This window comes from Zootoca vivipara, chromosome 4, assembly GCF_965207765.1.
Source record: "Zootoca vivipara chromosome 4, rZooViv2.hap1.1, whole genome shotgun sequence".
Lineage (NCBI taxonomy): Eukaryota > Metazoa > Chordata > Lepidosauria > Squamata > Lacertidae > Zootoca > Zootoca vivipara.
Genome location: NC_142587.1, coordinates 72,291,955 through 72,309,376, shown reverse-complemented (window position 1 = coordinate 72,309,376; position 17,422 = coordinate 72,291,955). Strand labels below are relative to the sequence as shown.

At 43.3% G+C, this 17,422-nt stretch overlaps 1 long non-coding RNA gene across 1 annotated transcript in view; it reads right to left on the bottom strand.

Annotated features, from left to right (window-relative positions):
* The window catches only part of LOC148685999 (uncharacterized), a 42,763-nt gene that overhangs the window by 22,648 nt on the left and 2,693 nt on the right, over positions 1-17,422 (bottom strand). The window contains exon 2 of the long non-coding RNA XR_015949791.1: positions 16,224-16,267. This is a non-coding gene — a long non-coding RNA (uncharacterized LOC148685999). The remainder of the gene's footprint in view (positions 1-16,223; positions 16,268-17,422) is intronic.

Below are 17,422 nucleotides of genomic sequence, written 5' to 3'. Positions count from 1 at the left end.
CTTGTTGACTGAACTGTTCTCCAAGTTCTTTCAAGCTGGCTTTTTTGGGGGTGTGTGTTAAAAATCCCTCCCAGATTTCTTATTGTAGGAAGGGGGAAAGGGATGTGGGGGAATCTGAGTGGGGGAGGGAGGGGGAAGATTGCATACTTAAAGTTGAAATAAAAAAGCTCCCTTCTATTGACTCCTGAATGGCAGAGATAAAGAGAACCACATGGGAATCATTGTTTGAAACGAGAGCTCCAGAGCCAGGCCTCCCATTTCCCATTATTGTGCAATTCCCCCCCTCCCCTCCCAGGTCCTTACTCTTCCTCCCCATCCTCTGGGCTCTGGCAGCCCCCAGCCCCATTTTCCCTTGTAAGTCCCAGAATTCCTCCCCCCTCCAAAAACTTGCACAGCCTCAGGCCCCTCAATTTAGCTTGAAGCTCCCATTCAGAGTCACTGGATTGGGTTAAATCCCTTATTCACCCCCCTCCAATTTGCCCTCATCAGCTGAGCTTCAGTTCAGATCCCACAAAACAAAACACAACAAAAACCCAGCCGTAGAATTGATGGATCTTGCAGAAGGGGGACTCCCTCCCTCCTGGCAGCTCCTGCTGTTGCCGCTTCTATTTTCCGTCTCTTTCCTTGTGTGTGTGTGTGTGTGTGTGTGTGTGTGTTGCTCTTCAGTTAACAAGTGTGCACTCTAAATATGGTACCTCCCCCATCCTATTTATTCTTCTCTTTTACATCAGTTAAGACTTCGGGGGTGTTCTGTCAACTTTCTTTTTACACCTGGCTGCTTTCCATAGGCCATGGTGAATGTAGGGTGGTCGCAGTGTTAGAGATGGGAGCCAGAGTGTGTGAAACCAGACTTTTGGTGGTTGGGAGGAGGGGCAGAGAGGAAGTTTTCTGAGGCAATAGAAGAGATAAGAAGGGAAATACATCAGGTGGCACAAGAGACGAAGGTCAGCTTAGTTAACAGGCTGGGTCAAAATTAAACTACATTTTGCTTTTGCTAATTCCTTCAGATTAGGAGCATTCTGTTTTGACTCTAATCCTAATAGATTTAGGTTCTCATTGGCTAAAACTTAAGACTGATTCCAAGACTGGCAGATTCTAGCACCACCCAGTACTTCCTTTTCCACTGTAAGTTACACATGGAACTGAAATTAACTTACCACATATGGGCAAGCGGGGGTGTATATATATCATTTTTTCACATAAGTGGGTGTGTTGCAGCAGCTAAATGGGCAAGGAAGGGGATATTATTATTAGCAGACCGTTTGACAATTTTTCAAAAACCAAATTTTAAGATTCGCACAAAAGCACTTTTTAAAAAAGTAAGCTGTTATTGTGCAATAACTGCAACTGCAAAGATTTCACTGCCATTTATGAGCTCCCATAGAAGCAGCATGGGGAAAATCAAAAGAAAATATGACATGTGAATGTTGCATAACAAGTTAATGCACAAACAATGACAATTGCAGAATAAGCACTTAGTCTGAAAGGACCCCTGGTATCTGGATTTGCTTGAGATGTTTGCTTGATGAGAGTGAATTTCACTTTCTCTTCCACACTCCAATGTGTTTCGATGTGATATTCTCACAAATGTTTTGAGGACTGGACAGTCTGGTCCACTTTAGCTGAGATTAAAAGGCCCTAAACAAAATGTAGGATTAATAAAATGACCAGAATAGAGGAATAGTGCTGTGTCAAAATACAACAGCAAAAATAATATTCACAGAGCGCATGAGCCACAGGTAACTGCACACCTGAAATCAGGGGTGGCCACAAGGTAAATTGGGCCTTATTTATTGATTTGCAGCAGATCAGCAAGGATTTTGACTTCCAACTGTTTAACAATAGGAACAGGAAAGAGGGCATGATCTCCCGCCCCTCTAAATCAGATTAAGATGAAGAGATCTTCTGTTTTGCACCTGGCTCTGGTTGTTAGATTTCAGGGTTTGAGTAAAAAACCCGAACTAGATCCCACAAGCATGGGCGTAGGCAGGGGGGCAGGAGGGGGCAGCTGCCCCCCCCAGAAGCAAAAAATTAATGTATTTTACAGACCATAACCAGCACTTTTCCCCTCCAAAAACTGAAGTGGAAAGGGCTTTGCTTTAGCAAGAGCAGCTAAGTCTCTGCTTGCTGGGGGGGGGGGGACACAGCTGTAACAAAAACACATCAAATAAATAAAGCAAAGGGGCTACCAGTAGTTAAGCAGTTAAGACAATGGAGCATATATCCCCAGGCAAGATTCGATAGCTGACCATTTCACCCTATTGTTCTTAAGTGGGAGTTGTTAATGAGCATTCAGGAGCATTAAGAGTTCTATTGGCGATTTAATGAGGGTGCAGACTCAGAGGATTCAATTTGACTAAGGTGGCTCTGCAAGGCTAAAAAGAAGTGAATAAGAAAGGGGGGGCTGTAGCTTTGACAGACACAGTGATGTTTATAAAAAGCAGTGGTGTTCCAGTCTGCCCCTTCTCCTGCATCTGTATACTGTAAATCAGGGGTGGCCACCTCCCAAGAGACTCTGATCTACTCACAGAGTTTAAAACTGGGGGTGATCTACCCCCTTTTGGGGGGTTCAGGTCAAAGCTGTTGAGTTTTTTTAAGGAAGGGAAGCCCTGTTTTTTGGGGTTTAGGTCAAACTTGTTGAGCTTCTTTTAGGAGGGAGGGAGGCCCATTTTTTGTTTAGGGCTTCAGGTCATAGTTCAACTTTTTTAAGGGAGGAGGAAAATTTTGGGTGAGCTTTTTTAGGGGTGCCAGTGACCTACCAGTGATCTACCACAGACATCCAGTGATCTACTGGTAGATCACAATCTACCTGTTGGACGTGCCTGCTGTAAATCAAGCAGAGAGAAAGCTGCTTACAAGGTTCCTGTACATGCAGAGTTCCAGCATCACAGCGTCACCCAGAGGCACCCACAAATATGAGTTATCCCTCTCTCTATTTCTTCCTTCCTTCCCTCCCTCTTCCATCCTTAATAAAATAGGGGGGGCAGATAAGCCCCACATAGAAAGCCCATCAACATGGGGGGATGACTCTTTCAAATACGGTATTTACCAGTAATTGGGGGGGGGAGGCACCTAGGCCTCTAGGAGTTGGCTGCTATGCCTAGGAGTAGGACAATTCAAGAAAGCAGAATGATGCATATGCTATGGTAATATATCAATAGAATCATAGAATTGTAGTCGGCAGGGACCACAAGGGTCATCTAGTCCAACCCCCTGCAATGCAGGAATTTTTTCCTAAGGTGGGGCTTGAACCATGGTTGAAATATTATGCTGATATGCAGCAACGCCTCGGAGCCGTCGTGGCTGCGGCCGTGCCTTGCCTCGCCCTCGCCTGCCCTGCCACCCCCTCTCGCCTGCCCGACCCTCCCGTCCTCTCCAGCCAAGCAGGGTAACCGCCAACGCTGCCAGCCCCAGAAGCACAAGGTGGCCGCTGCCGCCACGATGTCATCAGGCCCGCTGGCCCTGTAGCCCCGCCCACATTCCCACTTCGTGACCCCTCCCCTCCCGTGCCTTGGCCCCGCCCCTGAACGACCATGGCTTGCCCCCCCTAGTTTTGATCCTGGCTACGCCCCTGCCCACAAGCCTGAAGCCTGCCCACCTCTGCCCTAAATCATAAGGCTGTTGACTACTGATCAAACTACACCTTTCTCTTCCTTCCAGTGACCTAGCCTTTTCCAACCTGGTGACCTCCATATATTTTGAATGCTGTTGCTGTTGTTGTAGTTTACTCGCTCTTTACCTTAAGGTTCCAGGGTAGATTGCAGAATTAAACACAATATATAAAACCGTTTAATCCAAAGCAAAACATATTCTATGTAACTAAAAACAGATACTATCTGATAAAAGACTGTCTGATAAAAGAGCCTCTTTGATGTAGTTTTCCACCTTACTTCGGCGCTGTTTCTGGGGCAGTTCAGTAGAGCTTGTTTGATGGAATCAGAGATGTGTCCACAAAGTTCAGGTATGGCTGTTCTGGCAGTGCTGATTCATGGTCACACTTTCTGCTTTGTGCCTGAGGGCTGGAGAAGGATCTTGCTTGCCACCAGGGAGTGATCTGTGTCGCCAATGGCACTGTAGTAGCTCTGTGTGACATGAACAGAGTTCAGTGACAATCGCCTGGTGACAATCAAGTCCAGCTGGTGTCAGTGGCCTGACCTTGGATGTCTCCAGGACAATTGCTGTTTTGCCTTGGTAGATAAGAATGTGTTTGTGATGCAGAAGCAGTGATACGAGTACAGCTCAGGCAGCCTGTCTGTTCTTGTTCATGCTGCCAATACCAAAGTGGCCTATGCAGTTGCCCCATGTGTTATTATTGTCCCCAACTCTGGCATTGAAATCTCTCAGCAGAAATGGTGTTTGCAGGCTGGGACCCTCCTGACAGCCTGGTCTAGTTCCTCAGAGAATTGATCCTTGGTCTGAATGTCAGAGCCATAGCTGTCAAGTTCTCCCTTTTTTAAAGGGAAATTCCCTTATGCTGAATAGGCTTCCTCACGAGAAAAGGGAAAACTTGACAGCTATGGTCAGAGCACATAATGGGACTGTAGACACTCAAGATGTTAACAGGATCAGAGGTGGTTGAGAGGTGGAAGGATAGCAGACAGAAGAAAGTTCCACACTGAAACCTACACCATGAATACATGGGTTGTGCATCCACAGCAGCGACCAGAGGAGGAATGACCACTGGGAGGAGCACAGAAAGAAGCTTCATGGCACACCTGCATTAGCACAACTGGATCCCTTCATCTGCCCCACCTGCAACAAAACATGTCTCTCTCATATTGTTCTCTACAGCCACAGCAGGCGCTGTAACTCTCCCAACAGTTTGACTTTATCTCCAAAGGCACACTCTTCCATTTTCCTCTGAGGCAGATGGATGCCAACCAACAATAAAAGTGCAGTTGTCACCATCACGACTTCTGCAGAGTAGTCTCAGGAAAGATCTTCTAATGCAGAGATCCTTCAAATAGAAGTCGGAGATCTAGATCAGACATCCCCAAACTCGGCCCTCCAGCTGTTTTGGGACTACAATTCCCATGATCCCTGACCACTGGTCCTGTTAGCTAGGGATGATGAGAGTTGTAGTCCCAAAACAGCTGGAGGGCTGAGTTTGGGGATGCCTGACTAGTTATGACCCTTTGTCATGGAGTGCCTTGAATAATCAAGTCCTTTGCAAATGTTCTACCTTCAGGGAACATTTTCTGCACCAAATCTGCTGAGGAGCCCTTCAGTACTTGCCACTGATCCCCTGTGCACTGCATGTTCTAAGGCACACAAGCCAGTGTGCACAATTCATTAGCCAGGGCAGCTGGGTTTCTTGTTGCCCCACGTGAACTGTGTGTGTTGTTCAAAACATACCCAATGTTTTCCTGCACTTGTCTATTGATGGGGAACATGGATAGTGGTGGTTAAACCATCTTTGAAGGAATCCTTAGTAAGCTTTCAAAGAAAGCAGTTTTAAAACAACTGATCTAGGAAGCAAAGTACTGGCTTTCCCAAAGTTACAGCAACCAAGAACTGGTATTGAGTAATTAAAACCTAGAGATTTATTCCTGCATAGGCATGAATACAATTGTAAATTTACACTGAAATTTACTATACAATGAATCCTTAATAAGTGCCTGATCCTTGGTTCCTGGAAAGCAGGAGAAATGCCATGCGAGGAGCGGATTCTTTAATATTCTGATCTACCTGCACTTATTGTGGACCACCCTGAGATCTTATAATGAAGGGTGGTATATGCAAGTCTAACATATAATAATAGCTGTAGTACTTCCAGAAGATAACCACTAGGGAGTATCTGATCTCAGAGAAACTGACCATATGACAGATGCAGCCTGGCTACAAGAGAAGCAGGAAGGGCAAATGATAGATACCTAGAAAATGAGACAGAAGCAGGAGAAGTGTACTAAAGGGGAGGTGAACCCCAGGGATCGTTATTGCATGGTGTCTGAACAGCACTCATTGGCTAAAAACACTGAACAACAGGTACAGCCAGGCTGACATATTGCACAGATATTGCTTTGAAGGGTGCCTATGCATTTTTGCTTCATCACTTTTTCTCTAGGAGTGGTAGAGTCTGGGTGTGGACTCAATATACAGCACCCCTGTATCTGCCCTGCGAACAACATCTGCATGAGCGCAATTTCCCCACCCATATACTGTATTTTATTAAGTGCTGCGTGGAACCTCAGTTTTACTTCAGAAAAGCAATACCTCACCGGTGCTCTAGTGTAGAATTTATTGAAGGCAGAGACAGCAAAGCTTTTTAAAGAGCCTACAGGAAATCCTGTTGGGAGGATCGGATGCTGTTACATGTAGGTCCTGCTTTTGTGCTTCCCATTGGCATATGGTTGGCCCCTGTGAGGACAGGATGCTGGATTAGTTGGCCATTGGCCTGATCCAGCAGGCTTTTACATTAATTCTATTTGCTCCCTCAGGATAGCGCCAACATCTGTAGAAACACCTGTCTTGTTCCAGGGGATTAATGCCTTCTGAGCTAGCCTGGATTGATTTCATCCCTGCCAGAGTTGCACTTCAGAATCCAGGGGACTGAGCTTTCCGTCTCAGCTGACGTGAGAAGAATTTACCTGGAGAAATCTGATCTAGAAAATATCTGTCAGGCCCCATAATTTCTGTTCTGCTTATATGTGTGCTGTTAGCAAGACCACTAGCTAGATCATTCACTTATGTGGATGAGAAGTCTTTGAGGAATTCCATTGCTTCAGCTACCATTTGTATAACCTCATGCCATTTTAACATTTCTCCATTACACTTCAAGTTCTTTGGCTCAAAGGCGACCCCACCATCTAATCATCTAATCATCTCGACTCACATCAAGACTGTAACCATACACGCTTCTTTCCTTTGGCTTGTGTGATTTTCCTGTCAACCAGCTCCAGCCGTCTGTTGACAAACTCCAAGTGCCTTGTCTGCAATCTTGGAATAAAGAGACCACTTGAATCTGGACTTTTATGCAGCCAGAGCCCTCGTAGGATTGTCTGCCACTAATTAATTGGTGTCTCCCCATCACGGAATCCTTGCCATACATGGAGATGTGTGGAAAAACTCAGAAAGAGCTTTACTTGAAGGAACAGAAGGTTATTAAAGGCAAATGAAACACAGGCTGCAGCAAGCATTTTTTCCCCTTTTGCTGCTTCTGGTTGCAGTTGCAAATTGAATAAACATCTATCTACTTGGCTGTACTGACAGAGTTTCCATCTTGGGATCTTAACAGGCTGGAAGAGGGCTGCTTTTTAGGTGATATCTCCCAGCTTTGTTATGTATCTGTATGAGTATACATATGTGCTGCTGCACTGCTCTTATTCAAAAGTGGAATCTTTTTCATCCGCTGCCAGGCAATTTCTGGACAGAGATCCCCCCCCAAAATTCTCTCCCTTTCTCTCCCTGCACTTAATGTAAACATAGTTCTGAAAATGATCTGTATAAATAGGATTTAATGGGATTTTTGACATTGTAGGAGACAAGGAAAAAATGAGAGCATAATCCCAGTGCTTTTATCTGGTTCAACTCTTGATTAACTTGAGTTTTAAAAAAAACAACCGAAATAAAAATATTATTGCAAAATTTCATTTATTTTCTGGTTGCTTGGGGACTCTGCTTCATAAACTGAGATACTTTAAAATATTATTATCTTCATGAAAACACATCCACACACACACACACCACTCAATAGATCCACATTTACCTCTTTCAGTTTCAATAAGGCTATAGTTTAGTGGTAGAGCATCTGGTTTGTGTGCAGAGGCTCCCAGGATCAAACACTGACTTTTCTAGGTAGGGATGGAAAATATCGCTGTCTCAAATATTGGAGAGCCACTGCCAGTCAGTGTAGTAGACCATACTGAGTTAGATGGACCAATAGTCTGACTCAATGCATGGCAGCTAGCTGCCTATATTCCAAGGGTTGCAAGACCTCCAGGCTTTCCTGCCCCCCTCTATGTGGCAGATGAGAAGCTTGACTCTCAAGAGGATCTAAAGGAAAATGGATTTGGTCATAATAAATCAAAATTTGAAATTGAAATATTTAATAATTAGAAATATTGTCTAAAATGTACAAATTGCTGTTGGAATGGCACTTAAAAGATGAAGAGGTAAAGTTGGTTATGATACATTGGGCCAAAGACTTTGGGTATAACATACAGTTAAAAGATTGGGAAAAATTGTGGAAAGAAGGAATAAAATTTACAGCATGCAATGCCTTGAGAGAAAATGTGATGAAAATGATGTACTGTATAGATGGTATATTACACCAGTGAAATTAGCTAAAATGTATAAAATAAGTAATAAATGTTGGAAATGTAAGGAAAAAGAAGGAACTTTTTATCACATGTGGTGGGAATGTAAGAACGTAAAAAGCTTCTGGGAAATGATATATAATGAGCTGAAAAAGATGTTGAAATATACATTTATTTAAAAAAAATCCCAGAAGCATTTTTACTGGGTATATATATAACAACCATTGTGCATGCCACTTGCAAGCTTCAGCCTGGCAGGTGCTCATTCCAAATTACAGTACAGACACTCTGGGGGACCTGCCCTCCTCCACTCCCCTCTCCCAATTAATCTCCCTTTCCAGAACCCACCCTGTGACATCACCAGGGGCCAGCCCTGGTTTCAGGTTTGGGCCCTGAAATCTCTGGGTCTGGGATCTCCTGACCTGGCAAGCCTATGTTTTCTTGGTTTTGATCTTGCCATTGATAGTGGAGTGACAGAGCCATGGTAGCAGTTTCAGATTACAACACCCTCAAGTGTGGCACGAAAGAAAGGCCAAACTAGACAACATATGAAAAAGGAGGTTACAATTATAGCAGGAGGGGGTCATCAGGAATGCACTTTGTGCTGTCAGGGCCTTTGCTGGGTAGTTCAAAAGCCCCAGGGAATGGGTCTATAGCAAAAATGTGCACAAGAATTACATATGCTCATTTATATTGTTACGGATTTGTGGGTGCCCTGATTCTCCCAAGTTTCTGGGTGCCCTGACTCCTCATAGATTCCTAGGTGCTGAGGTTTAATCAGTGTTTTGAGAAATAAAGTGAGATGATAGGCCTTGGATTTATCAGTGTAAATATACAGACCAAGTTTCTCTTCCAGACCAGGGCATCACCCGAGGAGGAAATAATGAAGGAGTACAAAGGTGCTGATTAATACATCAAAGGAAGATCCTTGAGTCTGGGCAAATGGGGGTTGCAGTGGACAAAGACGTATTCTTGGTGGGCAGGCTGAGACAGAAGGGGAGTTTTGCTGGGCAAGGAGTTTTGTGGCAAGAAGATGGAGGAAGTAAGAGAAAGTCATGCTGGGAGGAAGAGGAAGAAGCCATCACCATGAAGCACAGGCAGCATGGCTGATTCATCTGCTTGCGGATCCGAGCCGGCTCCTCTTAGGAGGGCAACAAAGGACACTATTGTGATGTGAATGCTACCGTGTTTCCCCTTTTTTAAGACACCGTCTTATAACTTTTTTCCCTCAAAAAAACACACAGTGGCTTATTTTCAGGGGGTGTCTTTTTTTTTTAAAAAAAGTGCTGGTACAACTGGGACCCACTGGCTCAGGATGCTCGGTGCTCTCTTCTGCACATTGCTGGGCGCGTTGTTGGCGCTGCCAGTTCCGAGCGCCTGCAGGGTGGGGTGGGGGTGGCAGTGCTTTAAACCCCCAACCCTGTAGAAAGCAATGGAAGTTATGGACCGTAACAATCCTTAAGAGGCACAGGTCTTAAAAAACCCCTGGTATCACCCTTGAAGCACAGCCTTCCAAAGTCAGGGGGGAAGAGGTCTGTTTAGACAAAGGAAAGGATCGGGGGTGATTCTGTGCCCTGGGACCCACAGAACTACTTTAAAAATCCCAACCTGGGGGGGGGTCAAACAGTGAAGCCCCATAGCCCTGTAGCAACAGAAGGCACATTCTGAAGCACCCGAGCTGTTCGGTTCCATAAAAAATCCAGGAATTGTAAAATTAACAACAATAATGGGGGGGGCACTCTATCCAAAGAGTTAAGAAGGAATGGGAAAGTGTTGAGTTATATATGGAAAAATATGGAAAGGAAAGTTAGTTAAAGATAAAAAATAAATAATTATCGCAAGGGGAAAAATAACATCATAAAGGGTAATAATATTAAATATAAAATAGACAACACAACAGAAAAAGCAAGTATATGACTAAATGAGATCGCACAGGAGTGAGGGAAGGGGGAGAGAGGGAGGGGGGTAAGGAATGGAAGGAGGCAATGGTTGGAGGAGGGTATAGGGGGATGAATTAAAGGAAAATTAAGACTGAGAAGCGCATGGTTTTTGTTTTTTTAAAGATGCAAAGGCTTGCAATCAGCCAAAGTATAGAGCCCAACTTCCAGGAGACTGCGATCTACTTGCGGATTTATAAACTGGAGGTGATCTACCCCCATTTTATTGGTGTTCAGGTCAGAGTTGTTTTTAGAGAGAGGAAATATCCCATTTTTGAGGTTAAAGTAAAAGTTCCTGACCTTTTTTTTATAATGAGGAAATGCTGCTAAAACTCCGTTCTTCATTCCACGAAGGGGAGAGGGGGCGGGGCCGGGTGCTCAAAGACAAAAGAAATGGAAAAGGAGATAGCGATCAACTCCAGCCTCGCATTCATGCAGCCGTCGGGAGAGGCAGGGGCTGCAGCCGAGTGCTGCTTCACAAACAAACGGGGAAAAGTGCTTAGAACCCAGAGAATCCAGCTGAAAAACACGAAGCAGCAACAGCAATTGCACACACACCATCCCAAGCCAGCACAGTAACCAAGTCCCAAAAGCAAGAAAGGACTCAGCAAACACTGCTGCGGCCGGCGTTGCTGCTGCTGACTCGGGGAGCTCAGTGATCTCTTCCGCACAGCGCCTATTACTATGGCTTATTTTCGGGGTACGGTTTATATTTCTCAAATGCTTAGAAATGCTGCTATGGCTTATTTTATGACTACGCCTTAAAAAGGGGGAAACACGGTAGGAACTCTCTTCACAGTAGACTCAGATGTAAATATGTACTGTATAAATAAACCATATTTCATAAAGACACTGCAGCCTCCACTGTGCCTCATTTTTCCAAAGACATGGAGACTGGTGGAACATATCCTTCCAATGCTATTAATCTCAGTGCACATGCTTAGTTCTCCCATTGGAAATCACCAAGACTGCTCAAGCACCCACATTTAAGATTATGTTTGCAGTATGCAATGTTTTGAGTCTTGCAGTGACTCCAACTGCACTGTGGCATCCTCCCCACCATAGTTTAAGAGTGAAATCTTGTTTTGCAAATAGCTATATATATGGAGCAGATTGATAACTAAATGCATTTAACATTCTTCCTGTTAGAAACATCTGCATTCCAGCACAACATTTTGTGTTAATATTTTGATATGGTAGCTTTAGATTTTTCTATGGGTGGTGAGACCTAAGAAACCTATACTTCCTTTAGAAAACACTTTTCTGCCTACTCCCCACTCCCATGTTTCCATGCTTTCTTTGTAACTGGCACAATAAGTGGTTACGGGAGGAAGCCACTCACAGCTTTTAACAGCCATGGCTGTGTGTTTGATTTATCTCCATAGATTAGTTTGACAGATATTGTCTCATAAAAACTCTAAAGAACAAAAGAGCCTAGTACCATTCTGGGGGAGCTTGTTATGAGCTAAGTAATTATGGGCAATACGAGGATCAGGCCAGAATGTGTCCTTAGAAGCTGTTAGAAGATAAAGGAATGGGAAAATAGAAATTACAGCTTTGCACTAAGGGGAGGAAACTATTTCTGTAACAAAAGGATATTGCGTAGACAATATAATTTTATATATAATTTCTTTTTTTCCTGTCATCTGTCAGTACACATTGCCTATCCTCAACAGTGTGATCAACAACATTTTTCTTACAGTTACAGAATATACAGAGCCCGACAATCAAGAAATGTGAATATCCATTGCGATCAGACAGGCACCAATTATGGTGGTGTTTCTGATTACAACTGAAGACACACCACCTGTTTGTCCAGGTTCTCCCTGGCCATTAATAGCTGTTCCTTGATGATTTTGCTTAGAGTGGTATTGATTTGCTAGCAATTGATTTTCATTAAATACTGGTGTGCTTGATTATGCAATGAATGGCTTTTTGATGTTTCATGTTTGTAAACAAAAGCAATATAAAATTATAATCATATTGCCATGTTAATAAAAGCCTCCAAACCAGGAAATTGTCCCCACCCACTCAAAACCTAAGTGACTAACAAGGATATTTGAGTGCTGCATATTTACTTGACAACCCAACTTCATACAAGATTGATATGCTCCATTTCGTGCTTCTTTCTGCATGCTTTAATTCATAACACCACTGCCCCCTGTTTAAACAAAGCTAATTTGGAGGATATTATTTCATACTGCAGTCCTCCCATCACTTTTGTGAAGTTACCCTATGAGCACAGATAGGGGACAACTACCCCATTTCAAGTCTTAATAGATGATCAGTTTATGGAGCAATAAATGTCCAGATGTTTTCTATGTGTTGCAGCTCATACCAGGCATGCTGCCTTGCTCCTGCAACAGTGGGTGCCCGGGGCTTGCCAACATCACCTTGGCATGCATGCATGATGCTGACACGCCTGGCTCCTTCATTGAAAATTTGTGGGTGCCTGGGCCCCCACGGCCCCACATAGATGGTGCCTATGGCTGATCCCAACATATTACTTCCTTTGGGTTTCTGTTGTGGTAATAACATTTCCCCAAGCATTAGAACTACATGGTTTTTGTCACTGGGAAAATGCATTTCGTATATCCCGTGCCCCCCCCCCCGGCTCAAGGAAAGGTAGGAAAAGGATGAGCTTCAAGCTGACAAGAAGAAAATTGTAAAATTTATCAATAACAAAAGGGTAACAACAGTCTAAGACGTTGCTTATTCCATTTGCTTATTTAAACCCTCCATGCTGCCATATTGAGCCTTATCAGTTCTTAACTGACAGAGGCTGAGGTCTAATGGTACCAGCTCCAGGCCTAGAAGTCCTTTCACTGCTGGAATGGGAAGAATGGCCTTAAAGTCACTGGACAGTAGTCAACTAAACAGTTTCCCCAGCCCAAGGAAGTTTTAACTCCCCACATGCTCCTTATGCACTCCATAATTCTGTTCTGGAGGATTGGGGGAACCCCTGGAACAGATGCAGGAGTTGCAGAGAGAAGAGAGGGCAGAGAAGTTCCACTGTACAGTACAGCTAACACTCCTTGAGCTAGTTACAGGTAGGTAGCCGTGTTGGTCTGACGTAGTCAAAACAAAATAAAAAAATTCCTTCCAGCAGCACCTTAAAGACCAACTAAGTTTTTATTTTGGTATGAGCTTTCAGCATGCACACGAAAGCTCATACCAAAATAAAAACTTAGTTGGTCTTTAAGGTGCTGCTGGAAGGAATTTTCTTATTTTGTTTCGACTCCTTGAGCTAGAATAGGTATTTAGTTGGATGCTGCCCCCTTCTTTCTACCATCAGGCATTGGTTGAATGGAAGAAAAGGAATATGCTATGGCCTTAAATTGTGTCATACTTTCTGGGAAGATGGAGGCTTAGCAATTAAGAAGCTGTATAAGGCTAAGCTGTGGGTGATGCACTTCTGTCAACACCACACAAAAGGAAAATACATACATTACAGTGTCACTCACACGTATATTCTAAGAGCAAAAACATCATGAAGTAAAATAATTTGGTTAGAGCCTTTCATTCAGTTCATGTTACTCTGTCCCCATTTTAGTTGCTATAGGAGTTCTCTACTGCGGCTGCCCAGGAAAGGGCACTGGAAGAGCAGAGCCTATTAGACTGGTGTAGCATACCCTCCAACATTTCTCAGATAGAAATAGGGATGTCAAATTCCATAATGATGATTTTACTGTTTATACCCCACACATCTTACTGGGTTGCTCCAGCCACTCTGAGCAGCTTCTAACATATATAAAAACATATAAAGACATTAAGCATTAAAAAAAAATCCCTATACAGGATTGCCTTCAGATGGCTCGGCAATCAGATAACTCCATATCCTCCAACATTTATCCAATGAAAATAGGGACATCCTAAGGAAAAGGGGGACATTCCAGGATCAAATCAGAAACTAGGACAGCTTCTGTAAATACAGGACGTCCCTGGAAAATAAGGACGCTTGGAGGGTCTAGTTCAGGGGTCAGCAAACTTTTTCAGCAGGGGGCCGGTCCACTGTCCCTCAGACCTTGTGGGGGGCAGGACTATATTTTGAAGGGGGGGAAATGAATGAATTCCTATGCCCCACAAATAATGCAGAGATGCATTTTAAATAAAAGCACACATTCTACTCAGGTAAAAACACCAGGCAGGCCCCACACATAACCTAGAGATGCATTTTAAATAAAAGCACACATTCTACTCATGTAAAAACACTGATTCCTGGACTGTCCGCAGGCCGGATTGAGAAGACGATTGGGCCGCATCTGACCCCCGGGCCTTAGGTTGCCTACCCATGGTCTAGTTGTATACTAGAACACAAGGACTTAAAAGACTGACATAATAGTAGTGTTTGCTGCCATCTTGTGAATTCATTGCGTCTGTACAGCTACACAGATAGCAAGCTCATAAATGCAGCTTTGCATAAAAGGGCACAGCCTCAGCCACGATAAGTATCAGAAGGCAAAGGCTGTTTAGAAAACAAGCTATGAAATCTTGAGGCAGTGGCTCCTTTCCTATTATAGAAATGGATTGTGCTGGACTCCTCCTCCCCACACCTAAGCAGTAGTGTTAGCAAGGCTTACTTAGACTGTTGGGTAAGAATCCCTTTATTCTAGCAGCTGGTCAGCCCAACCCTGGATAAGAACATCGGTAACTGCCTTTACAAAGTCAGACCATTCATTCATTAAACGATTATTCACACTGACTGGTAGCAGCTCTCCCAGCAGGAGTCTCTCCCAGTCCTATCTGGAAATGCTGGGGAGCTGAACTGGGGAGCATGTGCTCTACATCACAGAGCAACAACTTGCGCCCCCCCCCCACACACATATGCAACACTGGGCTGCGACAAGATATTATACTCAACTAACTAATGGATTCCACACACACACCCCAATGTGGAACCCAGAGAATTAAGGGGTCCATGAGGTATTTAAGAAATAGTGGGTCAAATCCAGAGGAGATCTGGTAATGGCAGGTATGAGGGTGATACAGAGCCACGTTCAGAAGTTTGCCTATAAATTGCTGAAAAGCAATACTAGGAAGATAGCTATGGCCCAAATCTTGGTTGTGGGTTTCTCAGGAGGTACCTGGCTAGGTCACTGCAGGGAACAGAATGCTGGCCAGCAGGTTGGTTCAGCAGAGCTCTTAATAATATAGTTCCTCTGGTCTTATGTTCAGGAGTAACCTTCCCTTTCATTGAGAAAGCATCAATATCACAATCTTCATCACTATAAGAGAGCTGAAAATAATGGCAATATATTTCACATCTGGCAGCCAACGTACCCTTTTGGTTTCAGATAGTACATGGGTAGACGAGTCTAAGAAGCCCGGGACATGAATTTTCCCGGCCCTCTAGCAGCTATGGTGGCTCATTTAACAGAAGTAATGTATTGACTCTGAAAGTTAATATACACCAGGAGGCTTAGTTTGGTCAGAATTGAGTATATGCTTCAATATTTTGCAAGCTGACATGTGACTGTGGATCTATCAATTTTGGTTTCTTTCAGTTTCTTTCCCATTGTTCCAGTCTTAAATTCAGTTCTCCACATTTCCACATGAATTTGCAATTTTTTAAAAGTCCTCTCAAAAATGCATTCAGTTGGCATTTGTTAGTAGTAAAGTGATTTCTAATTACTGTAACAAGCAATTAATGGTTTTATGTATTATCAACCCAAAAGTGGAAAAAACAAACCAAGTCCAGCATTTAAATTAATCTCTACCAAATAACTGCTTGTGGGTTGAGTTGGTTTAAGATGGAGAATGCAGGCCAAAGTGAATTTTATCAAATCCAGGCAACTACCCAACTTTGATGTTCCCCTCCAAGACATCTGTACAATATAGGACTTTACTTGTGACTGTTTCAAGTTATTTATCTTAATGTAGCATATTCCTCCACAAAAGTGCTATCAAACTTATAGTATATCTCTTCAGTAATGAGTGGCATTAGTAAAGTACAGTACCTAATGCATGGGTAGACATACTATGTCGGAACAGAAGTATATACAGAGAGGACTGCATTCAGCGCCAGTCTTACCTTATCTTCCAATCTATCATTTGGTTGTTATTTTGTGTGACTATCTGGAAGAAAGAGCAAATAAAGTTTTAACTCCTATGCTTTTAAACATTAATGCATGTTCAAGGTATGATTAATGGATAGAGCCCCAAGTTTCTTGATAAAATACAGAAGAAATCTGAATAAGATTCCATCTTTGGCACCCAAGATCAGCAAACTTTTTCAGCAGGGAGCCGGTTCACTGTCCCTCATACCTTGTGAGGGGCCGGACTATATTTTGGAAAAAAATATGAATGAATTCCTATGCCCCACAAATAATCCAGAGATGTATTTTAAATAAAAGGACACATTCTACTCATGTAAAAACACCAGGCAGGCCCCACAAATAACCCAGATATGCATTTTAAATAAAAGGACACATTCTACTCATGTAAAAACATGCTGATTACCGGACTGTCCGCGGGCCGGATTTAGAAGGCGATTGGGCCGCATCTGGCCCCCAGGGCCTTAGTTTGGGGTCCCCTGCCCAAGATAAATAGTGCAAGTCCAGTAGCCCATCAAGGTATACAGTATAGGACTGAAGTTGTATAAGGGTAGATAAGCACTCTCACATACAAAACAAGAGCGTGCTCTTACACAGACACACAATGTGTAGAAAGATCAACTGAAGAAGAAGAATGTCCCTCCCAGCTGATCAGATGAGGAATCTGATAATTGGGGAAGGGGTGATTTGCATATTCATTAGAGTGTTGGGCTGGGCAGAGATATTTAAACCTCTCTGCCCACCTCAGTGCTATGCCTAATTTTTCCCTACTTTTTTGTCATCGCTGAAATTTTTGGGTTCTTTGGGGGGTCTGACTACATCAGACCACAGGGCCAATGGTTAGGCACATCTGCTGTACAGCCATACAATTATAAGGGACTTCAAAAGTAATCTAGTCCAATTTTCTGCTTATGCAATTGTTTGATACCGATTAACTTCCAAAAACTAATGATCTGCCATTGGAAGAGATATCACAGCAAGATGAAGAAACCAAACTGAAGATCTCCACCTTCAGTTTTTGTTTTTTTTTAAAATCTCCACCTTTGTTCTTTTAACCCTCTCCCCTCCTGCTGTCCTTACTCAGGACTATTCAACCAATAGCTAGCCTATATCCAGATTAAATAAGAGTTAAAGAGCCTTGCATGAATTGGCCCATAGTTGCATTATAAATTACTAG